The following is a 14,891-nucleotide window of genomic DNA, read 5'->3' on the forward strand; positions in this document are numbered from 1 at the left end:
GGTGTCGGAGGGCGGCCGCGAGATGGAGAGAGCGTGATGGAATGCTGAAGTACCGCCAAGCAGGTGAGTTCAGCGCGGCACCGTAGGAATGCGAAGCGATGCTTCAAAGACTTCTGTCTTTCAGTTCCGTGGCGAAATGGATCAGGATTCAGGTAAGGATTAAAGTTAAAACTCCTGTTCTAACCTTTATCCTTCTTTTCTTCTTGTTTCAGGAGTCCCAGGAATGAAGCGGGCGTGGCTGAAGACTGGAGCTGCTGAAAACACGGTGAGCGTTACGCTGCAGCAAGCAGAATAACGCGAAGCACGTGTGGCTGTCCGGGCGTGGTTTAAATAGCCTTGGAAGAAGATCCAGGTAAGTATTCTTCCACAGCCCCACCCAAGTAACAAAATAGTGCCTTCAGTAAAATAGTCCCTCCTAAGCCTCATTTGGCTTGAGTCTTCATGCAGCATGGTCTGCCTCAGGTGAGTATGCAGCATGGTCTGCTTCAGGTAAGTTATCAATAATGAGCCTGGCGCCCATGGCGCCAGGACTGACTTTATCTTTATGAGCCTGGCGCCATAGGCGCCAGGACTGCACCCAAACAGCCCCTAACTGGGGCTCTTGGGCATGCTCCAAGTGGCATGATGCCTGCTTCCGGGGCTGCTGGGCCTGGTCTGGTCTTCCGGGGGCAGGCATCATGACAAGTATTGAGATTATACCCGTCATTGGTGGGGAGGCTCACCAGCATCACTGAATGTCTTCAAGATCCTGAAAACGAAAAGATGATAAGGAGGCTGCTCACTGTGATTGCCGAGCAGTTCCTCCTGCTTCCGGAGTACAGCGAGGAAAAACCAAATGTCCAAAGCAGAGGAAAAAGCGAAAAGGCTTATCAATGTACTGTTCTTTCGCTTAATTGAAGACTGTCCAGATCTTGTCGGGAGAACCACAGACGTTTTGACATTTTTTTTGAGATCCTGCAAACACAGAACTTTTATGTATAATCCTGAATGGAATTATCATCCAAAATGCTCTCCACACACATCGAAATTGCAGAAACTGCTCACAGTAAGTGAGGGCCAAACAGTCCCAAACTTCAGCAAGGGCAGGACAAATGTCCCTGTCACCAGAGGATAGCAGATTGGCAAATAATGTCTTTTTTCACCTAATTGAGTATTTCCTAGAACTTGTGGCGAGACCCGCTGGTGTTGACATCCTCACATTCATCAGAGACCCAGCGAATTCCGCGCAGATGAGCATGCTCTTGCATGGTATCGTGATGCAAGTTGAACTTTCTTACCATCAACAGAACTATCTGAGAAGATTTTAGACTTTCCACCGAGGGACAGATCGAGAAGGAACTGCCAGAGACTTCACTCTTGTTATACTGACAAGGACGCGACATGTCGTCTGGAATGAAGCAAATAAGAGGCACTGACTGGGAACTCGTGTACTTTGAACATGCACAGTAAAAAGACTTGCTGAACTTATTACCAGATGTTGACATTTCCTCATATGTAGAAAAAGGAACTGCATCCAGAGACAATAGGCAATCCATTGTCAAGGCAAAGAGGGACAATTGTTTCAGTACCTGCAACCCACAAGCAAAACCAGCAAAATCCAGAGATAATATTGTCTAAGAGTGTATTAAAAGTTAGTTTCTTTTCTCAGATGATAGAGATGGGAAACCAAAGTAGCAACCTTGTCCTCCCTCAGGAGGAGAGATGCTCTTATTGTTTCGGAACTAAATGCTGTAGATTAACCTATAGGGGTATCATGTACTTATGTATTGTATTCATCATTGTTTTACTGACACTGACGATTAGAACTGCTTTTTTTATTGGAGCACAAAGTGTTCCGATTCCAGTGCACCCACCTAAAGATGTACACATGAGGTCAAAAAAGCACCCAGACCTTATATGATCATTCCAGTCCCTAGAAGGTCTGATAATCGAGTGAGTGAACTTGATATGGATGTGATTAACAATGGCACACACTTGTAGTAACAAACAAATTGAAAAGCCAGAGACAGGGTTGGCAGAAGGTGAATGAAAGAAGGTTACTGACAACCACACGCATGCAAATGATGAATGCACACACACCAAGTCTAGTGTCAATAATTGCAGAACCACAAGCCAAAGAAGAGAGGAAGGTTGGACAACCGACAATAAGAAGCTCTATGATAAGCGAAGTTAAAAGCCAAATGGAGAAAGCTGAACTCTTGAAAAGACAAAAAGAGTTGGAGAGGAAGCCAGCGGAAACAGCATTGATGACGACTCTTGATCCAACACCGAGAAGGGCAAGTGCAAGCCCAGAAAAGATCTTTGCACAAGCACAGATGATAGCAGAATCATTATGGTCGGTCATAGCCAGAGCCAGGAAGAGGCAAGAGGAAAAAGAAAGAATTGCCAGACTTTTGGCTACTCAATTGGTGCAGATGAAGAGGCCCGCACCATGGACTATGATGCCTGAGAATCCTCCAGCAAGAAGAAGCCATACGGATGCGTTCATGGATGTAGTTATAGCAAACTACATGAAAACCTTGAGAATCAAGAGAAGCATACAAGGAGATGACAGTGAACTAAATGACTACTTGGACAACAATAACATATGGTACCAACATATGAAAGAAGTTGGAAGACGGAGTTCAGAGGGGGAATGCTTTGCTTGTGCACTCCTACCTTACAGCGTGGGGAAGTCAAAGATCTTTGTAGCTGTAGAAATCAATGTCCAGACAGCACACTGTCTATCGCACGTAGCAATGTGCAAGACCAGAGGCCAGTTCATGGGAAGTGCTGCCTCACTGAAATGGGCAACTGAAGCAACCGATCCAAATGAAGATGATTATGTCCACGACATAAAGACAAGAAACAATGGAAAGACAAAACACATTGTGATCAGATATGAGAAGCCTGCAGTTAAAGGAGCAGAAATCAGAAGAGAAGTGAACCAGAAGCTAAATGTCCAAGGAAAAACTCCAGAAGAAGCTCAGAGATGGAAGAATAGAGTCCAAATGCAAATTTGGAGAACAGTGCTTTCACCAGACAGATGGGAAAAAGGAGTAGTGATCCGTAGAGCATGGATGGTCTTCGGTCACTACGAACCCACCATCAACATAATGTGAAATGGATGCAAGCCATTATGGCAAAACTTGCTAAATTACTGACATGGGTCGAAGACAGAGGAGGACCCTTGCAGATAGTGCCACTAGAGAATCCGAAACTCTGCTTCAGGAATAATGGCACTAGGAAGATGGGAGGGAGTCAGAACTGTGGACGAGTCTTTGATGCTCCGGGAATGGTACATGGAACTGCAGTGATCATGGATCATTATTGGGCATGTGGATCCAAAGCATATATCAGACTGCTGAGAAACTGGGGAGGTATATGCACAATGGGTGAATGTCCATGTTACGGCATTGGTGATTCCAAAGAGTGACCTGAATATTGACAGTTTCCCAAAAGCAGATGCTCACCTGAGGAAGAAGAGATCTGTAGAATTAATAAACCGAATGAAGAGAGAAAATTATTTCTCTGCCAAATCAATAGAAGCTTTTAATGCGATTCTGCATGAACATAGGTTGTTCAGTCAGATTTCCTCAGTGTTCACGACAATCTTCATGCCAAGAATTCAAGTGGGAGAAAATACTAAATGGTTGCAGATAACCAGATGGGAGTTACTGCAGACCATCAACACAACCATAAGAGGATTCAACGCAATAAAGGAAGATCTAAGAGCGATTCGACTAATGACTCTCCAGAACAGATATGTCATTGACGTGATCACACCCATGGATGGAGGTGTTTGTGCAAAAATCGAAGAATCATGGTGCACATTTATACCTTCTCACGATGAAGAAAATGGAACTCAAGTAGAAGCCATAAGTATGCTGACGAAACTACAGAATCAAATGCGAAGTGGACGATGACAGCTGGTTTGGGTCTCTATTTTCATGGGTTCCACAATGGATGGCAGATGCATTCAAATTCCTAGGAGCCCGGCTAGTGATGATATTGCTAGGATTCTGTGTTATTAAGATAATAATTTCTCAGTGCCAGAAAACTGTGAAAAAGGCCATAGGGATGAAGATCATGATTGATGTCGAACCAAGATGGAAGCCCAAAGACCTGAATGATGAAGAAATAAGAGACTTTGTGAAAGCTAGCATTCATGCACCAGAAGGAACAAAGTTTCGGTATCCAAGGAAACACAGAAATGATGTGGGAAGATGGATCTAGTGCAGCCCAAATGGACAGTGTCAACTTATTATGTGGAACAAAGATGAACACGAAAGAACAGCAGGAAGCCTAAAAGGAGTCATGAAAATATGGACCCCAAAGAGACATTTCTTCAGACCATCATGTATAGACCCAGAAGATGAAGAAAAAATTGACTCAGAAGATGGAGTGAACATGAATGCAGAGGATCCAAAGAAGATGAATACAAAGGAAGCAATGAAAGTGATTGATGAATCGCCCAGAGGGGGGAGTCTAGAGGAGGTCCCAAATACAGGCCGCACTCCAACCGTCAATTTTGAAGTACCAGGAATGTTTCCGCCGAGGCATGTGACGTATATTGAGCAAATAAACCAGCAGAGAGCCGCAGTGGGGCTCTGTCCAGTACCTATCAGAAGAACAGCACCTATTGAATTACCGGCACCAAAGAAAACATGGACAGTAAAGTATCTATTGAGAAAACCATATCAACAAATGAAACGGAATGAAGATCGTCTGAGTACAGTCCATGAAGAAACCCAAAAGGTCTTAATGGAAGATGAATGGTGATACCACAAGAACCCAGACTGACCCACATATAGAAGATATGACGACCTGAAAATGATAAAAAGAAGACAAAACGGCATGAAAAAGGAACATCGCGAACCTACAGTAAAAGGACGATGTCAAATGTAAGAAGCTTATACCACGAGCATGACGAAGATATTCGACTAGTTTATGCATGTACATATGCTTGGAACCGCAAGAAAGCTAAGAAAATTGTGTGGCTTGCTATGGCTTAGTCGTAAGATAGATTGCAGCAAGCGCCACCTATACATATCTACCTCAAAATAAGCATGTTATATAAGTATATTTCCACTTTGCAAAAGAACAGAATCTAACAAAGGTTACTAGAGGCCGCATGAGGAGAGCTTCATATTTAACAAATCAAGAATAAAAAGCAGAAGCGAAACTCAGCAAAGACAAATCGTGCCAAAAAAGCCAAGGTCGTATCAGCTAAAATAGACGAACAGTAGCTACAATTAATGAAGCAAGGAACAGAATATCCTGCTCCGAAAGGTCAAGAAAAGAAGCAGAAGGCACGTGGTGGGCAAAACGAAAATCAAATACACGAATTACATGGAGAAGAAGGCATATTTACGGTGTCTAAATCACATGACCAGCCGAGCGAGAAGAAGTGAGACTTTCACACCTATGCATGGCAGAGTGCCTTGCAAAGATATGAGAACTTTTTCCAAACAGAGATGCGGTCTCAAGGCCAACCACAGTGAAATAATTGACACATGACCCCTGAAGTGATGATTGATTGTATCAATAAATGGAGGAAGGCCCGGGAGCTGAAGGGCACCATAGTGTCCTATAGTTAGTAGAACCAATGGGAATTTGTACTTTTAGTGACATCTACAGTAGCCATTTTTAAGGTAGGGCTTGGATGTCCCACCTGACAGTATTTACCCAATCCCCTTACTCCGTTACCATATACAGATATAGCACCTATATTAAAGTTACCTTCCTAGAACCAATAGAATTGCATGCAACAGTTTAACCGTTACACGTCAGTGATGACGAGTTTTTAGTATAAATGATGTGTTCTTTATGAAGTTCGTGGGAGTTGTGAAGCGAGAAGGAAGATCACGCAACCGCATATATTCATGAAACTCCCCGTTATTTGTACTTGTCATTATACTGACTCCCTTTGCCAAACCATTGAGTTGTCATTATTGATTTGATGCTTGAGTATTAATCTGCATCCCCATCCATCTCACGGGTGCTGCTATTCCATCTTAAAGTGCTATTGGGCAACCCCCAGCTTTATGGGCCGGTTGGGGTCCTGGTGCACACTTGGTAGCAGAGATAGGATGGTTTATCGATTACCGATTAGATAAGACACCCATTGACCATCGACATAAAGTAACTCTAGGTCCTCTGCAATATCACGAGCCCTTTGCTATCCGGCTAAGTAGACCGTGAAGCTCCCTGTAGATAGTGGCTAGAATAAAGCACAAAACCTGCAGGTCAAGGTCTGAAGCTACTTGTGCTTTCTCCCACAAACCCCTTCCCGCTTCTACTAGCAGCTGATGAGGTGAACGGCAGGAGAGGCGGTGACGAAGCCGGGGATCCCGAGCATCCAGAGAGGAAATATGCGAACGGTGAGTGAAAAAGACTAAATACTTTGGCAAAAAGTGCATGCCTTAGAAGAAGTAAGGGAAGGTAATGGAGGGAGGCAGGAAAACAAAAATATAGTTAGACGTAGAGTAGAATGTATATATATATATATGGGGAAGGAAATAGTGACTCAAAGGCTGAGCGAGTAGTGGATAAGGATACCGGGGAGGACACCCGAGAAGAGGAAGATTCCAGGAGAATGCCTGAGAAGAGAAAGATACTGGGGGGGACACCCGAGAAGAGAGGATACGCCCAAATTCCTACGCTTAATATAGCAGTTAGAAGAAGCTGGCATCCAAAGTCCTGAATAAAATAGGAATAACTAGGAGACCATAGTGGATAAAGACACTTGTTGAACAGGATGGGCTTGCACCACATGTCGGGGTAAGATTTAAGGGCAGAGATCTGTGTAGCCAGATGGAGTTTGTCTAGTCTGTTAACGTTTGTCTTATGTGTTGTTTGTTGTGACATCATAGGATGAAATCTTTCCTTCGAGGAAGTAGCATAAAAATTACGCGATTGAGTAAATGAGATATTGTAGAATACGAATTGATGTTTGTTGGTTGAAAAAGGAAGTATAATGTTTTGTGAAAAAACGGGATTGGAGCTTGCGACGATTGGTGCTCGCTCATATTGTTGAAGTGGTTTAAGGAATGGAGTGGGATTGGTGCCAACCCAATCATAGTGGACCAAGTAATCTAGAGTCCTATAGTTAGTAGAACCAATGGGATGTCGTACTTTTAGTGGCGTCTACACTAGCCATTTTTACGGTAGGGCTTGGATGTCCCACCTGACAGTGTTTACCCAATCCCCTTACACCGTTACCAAATACAGATATAGTACCTATATTAAGGTTACCTTCCTAGAACCAATAGAATTGCATGCAACAGTTTAAGCATTACACGTCAGTGATGACGAGTTTTTTGTATAAATTATGTGTTTTTTAAGAATTTCGTTGGAGTTGTGAAGCGAGAAGGAAGATCACGCAACCGCTGATATTCATGAAACTCCCCGTTTTTTGTACTTTCATTAAGCGGACTCCCTTTGCCAAACCATTGAGTTGTCATTATTGATTTGATGCTTGAGGTTTAATCTGCATCCCCATCCATCTCACGGATGCTGCTATTCCATTTTAAAGTGCTATTGAGCAACCCCCAGCTTTATGGGCCGGTTGGAGTCCTGGTGCACACAAGGTATGCTCACACCCTGCCACTTCTCAGACAAGGTCAGGCACCATAAGACCACTACAGTGCTGATGGGTGCAGTATAAATAATTAATAATATAATATATGCAGGGCAACAGGTCCTACCCGAGAAGTGACATTGCCAGCTTCATTCCTTTGCAAAGAATAGGTGGAGAATGAGCAGCACCAGTGCACAATCCCTTCTCTCTCTCTCTCTCTCTCTCTCTCTCCCTCTCTCTCTCTCTCTCTCTCTCTCTTCCTCTCTCTCTCTCTCTCTCTCTCACACACACACACACACACTCTCCCTCTCTCTCTCTCTCTCTCTGTCTGTCTCTCTCTCTCTCACACACACACACACACACACACACACTGCAGCAAGAGGGCAAGTGTCATATAAAACCACTAGCAGTGCTCATTTTCCTCAAGTACAGAGCAGGAACAGCACAAACAGAGCAATGCAAGCTTCAGACAGTCAGAGAAAATGGTAACGCCCACAGTGGCAGTGCAAGCTTCCCTCAGACACTGCAAAGGTACAACACAGAAAGCAGCAGGGTACTGTTCCCTCAAAGCGATAGCCCAGAACATGCAGCACCAAAGCAGGTCTCACTCACTGCAGAACAGGTGCAGCATGAGCATCAATAAGGGATGTTTGTGTTAGGCAAATTATTGATTAGGCAAGAGCAGCAGAAAGGCAAGTGTTCCTCACACAGAACAAGAATTGCAAGAGCAGCACGCAAACACACACACACACAGAACAGGTGATGCATGGCACACTTACAACCATGGGAAGGCACGAACAGTAACAGCACATGTTTCTATAATGCTTAGAACAGACCCAAGCTTTCATCAAACAGAGCACTAGAAAGAGTAGGGGCAGTCGCAGTGAAAGCATCTCGCATACACAAAACATATATCCTCTTAAGGTAGGCAGGCAGCCTCGAGGTTGAGCCACCCTCTGTATTCTGTGCTGTGAAAGCGCACACGTGTGGCAGCGTTCTTGAAGGAGTGTTTACTTTAATTCATCCAGCTTGGCTATTTAACATCATATTTCATAAAAGTGCTCCAAAATGGCCGCCTGATCCTCGTACAGAGGAGCAGATGCATCACTAGGCAGGCCCCCTCTGAGATTAGGCAGCAGCATCATGAAACCCACCAATTCTGTGCTCCGGCATGCGTAAGCTGGCTTATGGATCAAGGCCCCAAAAGTAAGGCCCATGTCTGAACCTGTCCGGGCATAGGACACATCCTCACCCTTAATGGTGGTACTAAATGGGAAGTCTTCTTGGCAGGCTTTGCATCATCCAGGTGTATCAATAATGTCCATCATACTTGCACTATCCTGGTTCAGGGTCCTAACTCCAACCTCCTCCTCTTTGATCAGTGCCTGCCGTCTCTCATTAACTTCCTTCCCACTCCAGCTACTCCTTCTTCCACTGTCTCTGTCCCCCCACCCTTCCTATTGGTGTACCACACCTGTACCCCTACTCAGAAAACCTTCAAAGGTGGAAACCTCTTGCAACTAGCCACACTGAATGCTCGTTCTCACACCAAACAGTCTGCTGATATCTGCCTCCTTCTCGAAGACCTTGACCTCAATATCCTTGCTCTTATCGAGACGTGGTTCAATGCCACCTCAGTCACTGCTTTTGACTCCCTTCTCCCTGATGAGATCATCTCCAAACCTTGTCCTAATCACGCAGGTGGTGGGGTTTTTCTAATCTACCCTGAGTGAGTCCCTTCTTCCCTCATACCGACCCAGCCTTACTCTTCCTTTGAGAGCCTGGTTTGAAAACTTGTCATTTCTCCCACCTCCTCTCTGACCTTTGCCACCATCTACAGGCCACCTGGCTCTACCACCCTACTGCTCCCTGAATGGGCTGATTTCTCCTCCTCTCTCCCTCCTCTAAACTCCTTCTCATGGGTGATTTCAAAATTCACCTTGATGCCATAATCATGGCTTTCACTCTCTTCTGTGACCTCTGCACATTGCTCTATGTCACCAGTCTCCCTTCTGGTCCTACCCACTCAGCTGGACACACTCTTGATACCTTCATACACACTGATCTTTCACTCTCCTCCCCATTGATCACCCCACTCTCCTAGTTTGACCACTCCTCTCATCTTGGCACTCTCGGCCCTCTGATCACACCTCCCCCAGGCCTGCCAACCTCGCTCACAAACATCCGTCCGATGAAACGAGTGTCAGCTGCTGCCTTCACATCTACCTTCATTCCCACCTCTCCCCCCACTACAGAGTCTACCTCTGACTCTGCTGTCAGCAACCTCCCTCTTGCCATCATGGCTCAGTCATGAGGATTCGCCTGAAACATGCCTCCAAGCATAGCACCTGGTACAACTCTGAACTTGCAGCCATGAAACGCAAGTGCAGAGTCACAGAATGGAAGTGGCAGACCTCAGGCTCACCCTCTGACAAACTGGCATGTCGCCTGCTCCAGAGGCAATACATAGTCTCCATCCGTGCAAAGGGCCCACATCCAGTGTTGCGTCTCTGGTGCATCCAACAACATGGCTGAACTCATTAAAATCTGCAGGGAACTAGCCAGCCCTTCTGCAGTCTCCTCCTCAACTCTTCCCTCCCAGGCCTTCTGCAATGCACTGGCCACACACTTCTCTGCCAAACTCGGGACATCTTGAGCACCCTTATGGCCTCCCAGTCTCTTTCTGCCTTAATCTCCTCCTTCTCTGCTGTCACACCTGATGAGGTCACCAGAGTTGTCTGCTCCATGAAGGTCTCCTCCAAACAGGTCTCCCCCTGCTCCTCCAGAACCATTAAGGACAACATTGGCTCTCTGGCCCCTGCACTCCCTGATTTCTGCAACCACTCTTTTGCTACTGGATCTTTCCTCTCCTCCCTCAAGCACTCCCTTGTGCTCCCACTCCTGAAAAAACCTTCCACAGACCTGTCTTGTCCAGCTAACTACTGCCCCATGTCTATCACCACTTTCCTTGGAAAACTCTTGGAGAAGTTGGTCTTCCCCCAACTGACCCAACACACTGAACTTGTTGGTTGCCTACACAACCATCAATCTGGATCAATTCTGAGCATCCAGAGGCACGGATACTGGCACAGATACTGCTCTTTTGAACATCTGTGAGGAACTTCTTGCATCTCTTGATTCCAACTCTCCTGCTGTTCTTATTTACTTACTCTCTCCTCTGCATTTGATATGATCAACCGCTCCAATCTCATAAAACGGGCTCCACGATACCCTAGATGTCTCAGAGCAGGCACTGGACGGACTGGCTGACCTCATTCCTCAGTGACCATCCATCCCAGGTTATTCTGGGCTCTTTCTCCTCCCCCACCTCTATTTTCACCTGTGGTATCCCTCAGGGCTGTAACCTTTCTTTCTGGCTCTTTAAAACCTACCTGGCTCCGCTTGCACACCTTATTTCCACCTTTGCCCCAAATGTCCAATGTTATGCTGATAACATACAACTCTTCTTCAAACTTCCCTCTGGTTCTCTCATCACTTTCTCCATCATTCCTCACTGTCTATCTGCCATCCAGTCCTGGTGTACTCCCAATGATCTCTCCCTCAATGCCAGCAAGACAGAGATCCTTCCTATTGGGACCTCTTTCTGCCCCTCACTCTGGCCATCCTTAATGGGCTCTCCCCCTTCTCCTTCTTCTGAAGCCAGAAACCTTGGAGTCATCTTTGACTCCTCCCTCGCCTTCCTCCCTCACATTCAGGACCTTGCCAAGAAGGCCCACTATCAACTCCACCTCCTCAAAGGAGTTCTTCCTTTCCTCACATTCCCCCAGAAGCTCAGTGTCTCTAGGGCTCTGGTTCTCTCTAGGCTCGACTACTGCAGCAGCCTCTTTTTTAATGTACCCTCTTCATCTCTACCACCCCTCCAGCTAATCCAGAATAGGGCTGCAAGACGTATCCTTGGCCTCAAGCCCAGGGATCACATTTCTGCAGCCCTAAAAGTTCTCCACTGGCTCCCGGTTGCTGCAAGGATCAAATTCAAATCCCTCTGCATAATCCATGAGGCTATCTGAGGCCTGGGACCACACTATCTACAACTCACTCTCACTAAATACTCTCCCTCCAGATCCTTACACTCCTCCGGCACCAACTCCCTGCGTGTCAAGCGCTTCGTTAAACAGCAAGCTGTTAAACCCCACAGTTGCTGAGATTGGTGACCAGGGCCCTTATGTGTCACCTGGGTCCTGGTCTCCCATACCCAATCGCCTTCAGCCTCCGCCCGCTCCCAGCACTTGCTTTGGCACCCACTGGCCTATGCCTCCATATGCCTGCACTTACACATTTCCTGGCAGTTGATGATCTAAGCACTTAAAGCTGCTCACTCGTTCGAACATCGTTCTTTGTACACCCAGCACTTACCCCCACTCCTTCATTCCTTCTGTCTCTTTGCACTTCCACATTCTGAATGCTCACGAAGCCTAGTAGGTCCATCTCTATCTTTCATTGTTACATTTGATTTTCATTTCCTTGTTCCCTCCCTGATGCGCATTTGAAGCACAATTTTCTTGTATAAGCGACCTACAAATGTACAGTAAGTAAATAAATGTACAAACGTTGCAGCGCAGGGCATGGGCCGGACCAAGATGGAGCAGCGTTCCAGCAAACAGACCCTTGGGCTCACTTTCGCAGATCCTGCGTCTCATAGAGCAGAGCAGTTTGCTCATTGTAGCGCAGGTTGCTCCCGCTGCGCAACCCGTTCTTCAACAAGCATTCAGAACACTCAGGGCCTCATCATGAGTTGGGCGGTAGCCCTTAAATCCGGCAATAATGGTATTAACACTGCAAATACTGCTCCACCGGATCACGACTGTAAATCCTGCCGGCGCTATTACAGCCGGCTGTAATAGCGCCGGTAACCAAAAGCGCTATTACAGGCCTAGCACAAGTACAGCGTTGGTGCTCCTAGCACTGTAAAACCGGTGCTAATACTGCTAAAAATAGCCCTGGACAAATTCTGGAGGTAAATGACAATATTAAAGGTCCAGGTGGAAACAATGCACACAAGAGGCCTACAAACGACCCACCCATACCCCACACATCCACCCCAACACCATGTAGCCATTAGGAGCAGGGAGGAGACAGTAAAAATGGTCCAAGTGGAAACCATGCACACAAGAAGCCTACAAAAGACCCACCCATGCCCCACACACTCTCCCAACACCAGGTTGCCATTTGGAGCAGGGAGCCTTGATGTGGACCTCTACTTGCTGCGCCAGGAGGTACAGAGGCCTGACAACCCGCCAACAGGGCCGGATTGTCCCCTCTGCCTTTCAGCCCGTGGCCGGGCTGAAATCGTCCCTGGGGAGTGGGGGCCGGTTTCTAGCCACTCCTGAGCCGGTTTTGAAAAAAACAAAAAAACACCTGCAACGTGCAATATGGATCTATACACAGAGATATTAATGATACATATGGTGATCCATTCTTGTATGAAATGTATATCACATTAGTGAAATCATAACCATATTTTTCATAGTGGATTTAGGAACAATGCTATTTGATGCCACTGTTTTGTCAAGGGGGGAAAGGTCCTTTTTCATTGCTTCCCGGGATGTCATTTTGGGGTGAGGTCAAATGACATCACTTCCGGTGATGTCATCAGAGGTCAAGGGTCGTGAGGCGAGGGGTAGGACACTTTTTTTAGGCGAGGGGTGGGACACTTTTCTTTGTGTGTCCGGGCCTATTTCTTGTCCCAGTCCGACCCTGCCTGCCAAGGGCACAGGGAGCAGAGGGTGGGGGGAGGAGTGGAGGATGAGCAGGAGGAGGAGGAGGAGACCAGCACCAGCAAGGAGGACAGTCATCCCCAGAGTTAGGCCAACACCCTGGCCCGTGACTGATGGTCAGTTGGTATCTGAGTACAGGCTGGACAGGGCAACCATTACCCATTTGCTTGACACAATCCAAGGTGAGATAGGTAGCCGGATTGCCATCTGCACCGCTGTGCCCCCACATGTGAAGCTTGTGTCAGTCCTACAGTACCTTGGAACTGGCAGCTTCCAACACACAGTTGCCATGATGCATGGTATGGCCCAGTCCACATTCAGTGCCGTGCTGGGATGGGTACTGGATGCACTGCTACACCATGTGAATGAACACATAGCATTGCCTGCCACCCAGGCACAGGTCAACGAAGTCAAGGCATAGTTCTATGCCATTGCCCAATTCCCGAACGTGATAGCAGCCCTAGACTGCACACATGACGCACTTGTAGCACCCTGGGACCATGAGGCAGCCTACAGGAATCGGAAGGATTTCCATTCGCTCAATGGGCAGATTACCTGTAGTCCAGACCTGACTATCACCCACTGTTGCGCCCACTACCCAGGATACTCCCACAACTCCATGGTGCTGTGCAACAGCACACTGCCAGCCTACATAAGGAGAGGCACCAAGGCCATCGCACATGGATAGTGGGTGAGTACAGATCCTGCATGAAATGCATGCCAAAGTACACCAGATGAATGGGGGGGGCAGACAAACAGGAATACTTCCGTGCCACCAAGAGACACATCCAGCACAGCACCAGTTCCATGCATGTGTGGCACACAAGGACACATGCACACGTCCCCCACACCAGAATACACTGAAGTTGAAAGGCACACACTTGTGAGTTCACAATCACATATGAAAACACAACAACCACAATGCATCTTGACTGTATTGCAGTGATGCTTCACACCCTGACACCCAAGAGCAACCTCACCAAGGTAGGACACAGGAATGCAATGTGAGATGAATGCCAAACCCACCCAAAAAATACCACTGTAAATGAGCAGGAAAATACACGACCATCAAAATCCCTGCGAGAGTTACACCTGAATGGCCATTAACATGGATGCTAAATAGAAAAATAATGATCCATGTATCAAACGCCATACCAGCCACAGAAACAGCCACAAACTATTACTAATAAACATTGTCTGTGAACCGGCAGATATGACTAGAGCATCATCTGTACGTAAGGGATGCACCACTGTGCCAAGAGGGTGCTGCATGTAGAAAGTAGTCCACAAGGGACATGGTTCACATTGCAGATGAACCACAGGGAAAATTAAGACACCATAATCAAAGGACAAGTGCAAACATGACAGTACTTGTTCAGCATGAGTGTCCCACACTTATCCATGCACATCGGCCATAAAACACTGCTGCTAGTCCATGAACACCAAGTGCATGCAAATGTAACCTGCCACAGAACACTTTACTCATTGACACAGGATTCATGTAGAAGCCAGATTATGCATGTCCCTAAGGATGATGGATGAATACCAAAATGCCAATGACATAGCATGTACCCCTTGCACATATAGCTCACCAT

Source organism: Ambystoma mexicanum, chromosome 3q (genome assembly GCF_040938575.1).
Source record: "Ambystoma mexicanum isolate Mex_15411 chromosome 3q, UKY_AmexF1_1, whole genome shotgun sequence".
In the NCBI taxonomy this organism is placed as follows: Eukaryota; Metazoa; Chordata; class Amphibia; order Caudata; family Ambystomatidae; genus Ambystoma; species Ambystoma mexicanum.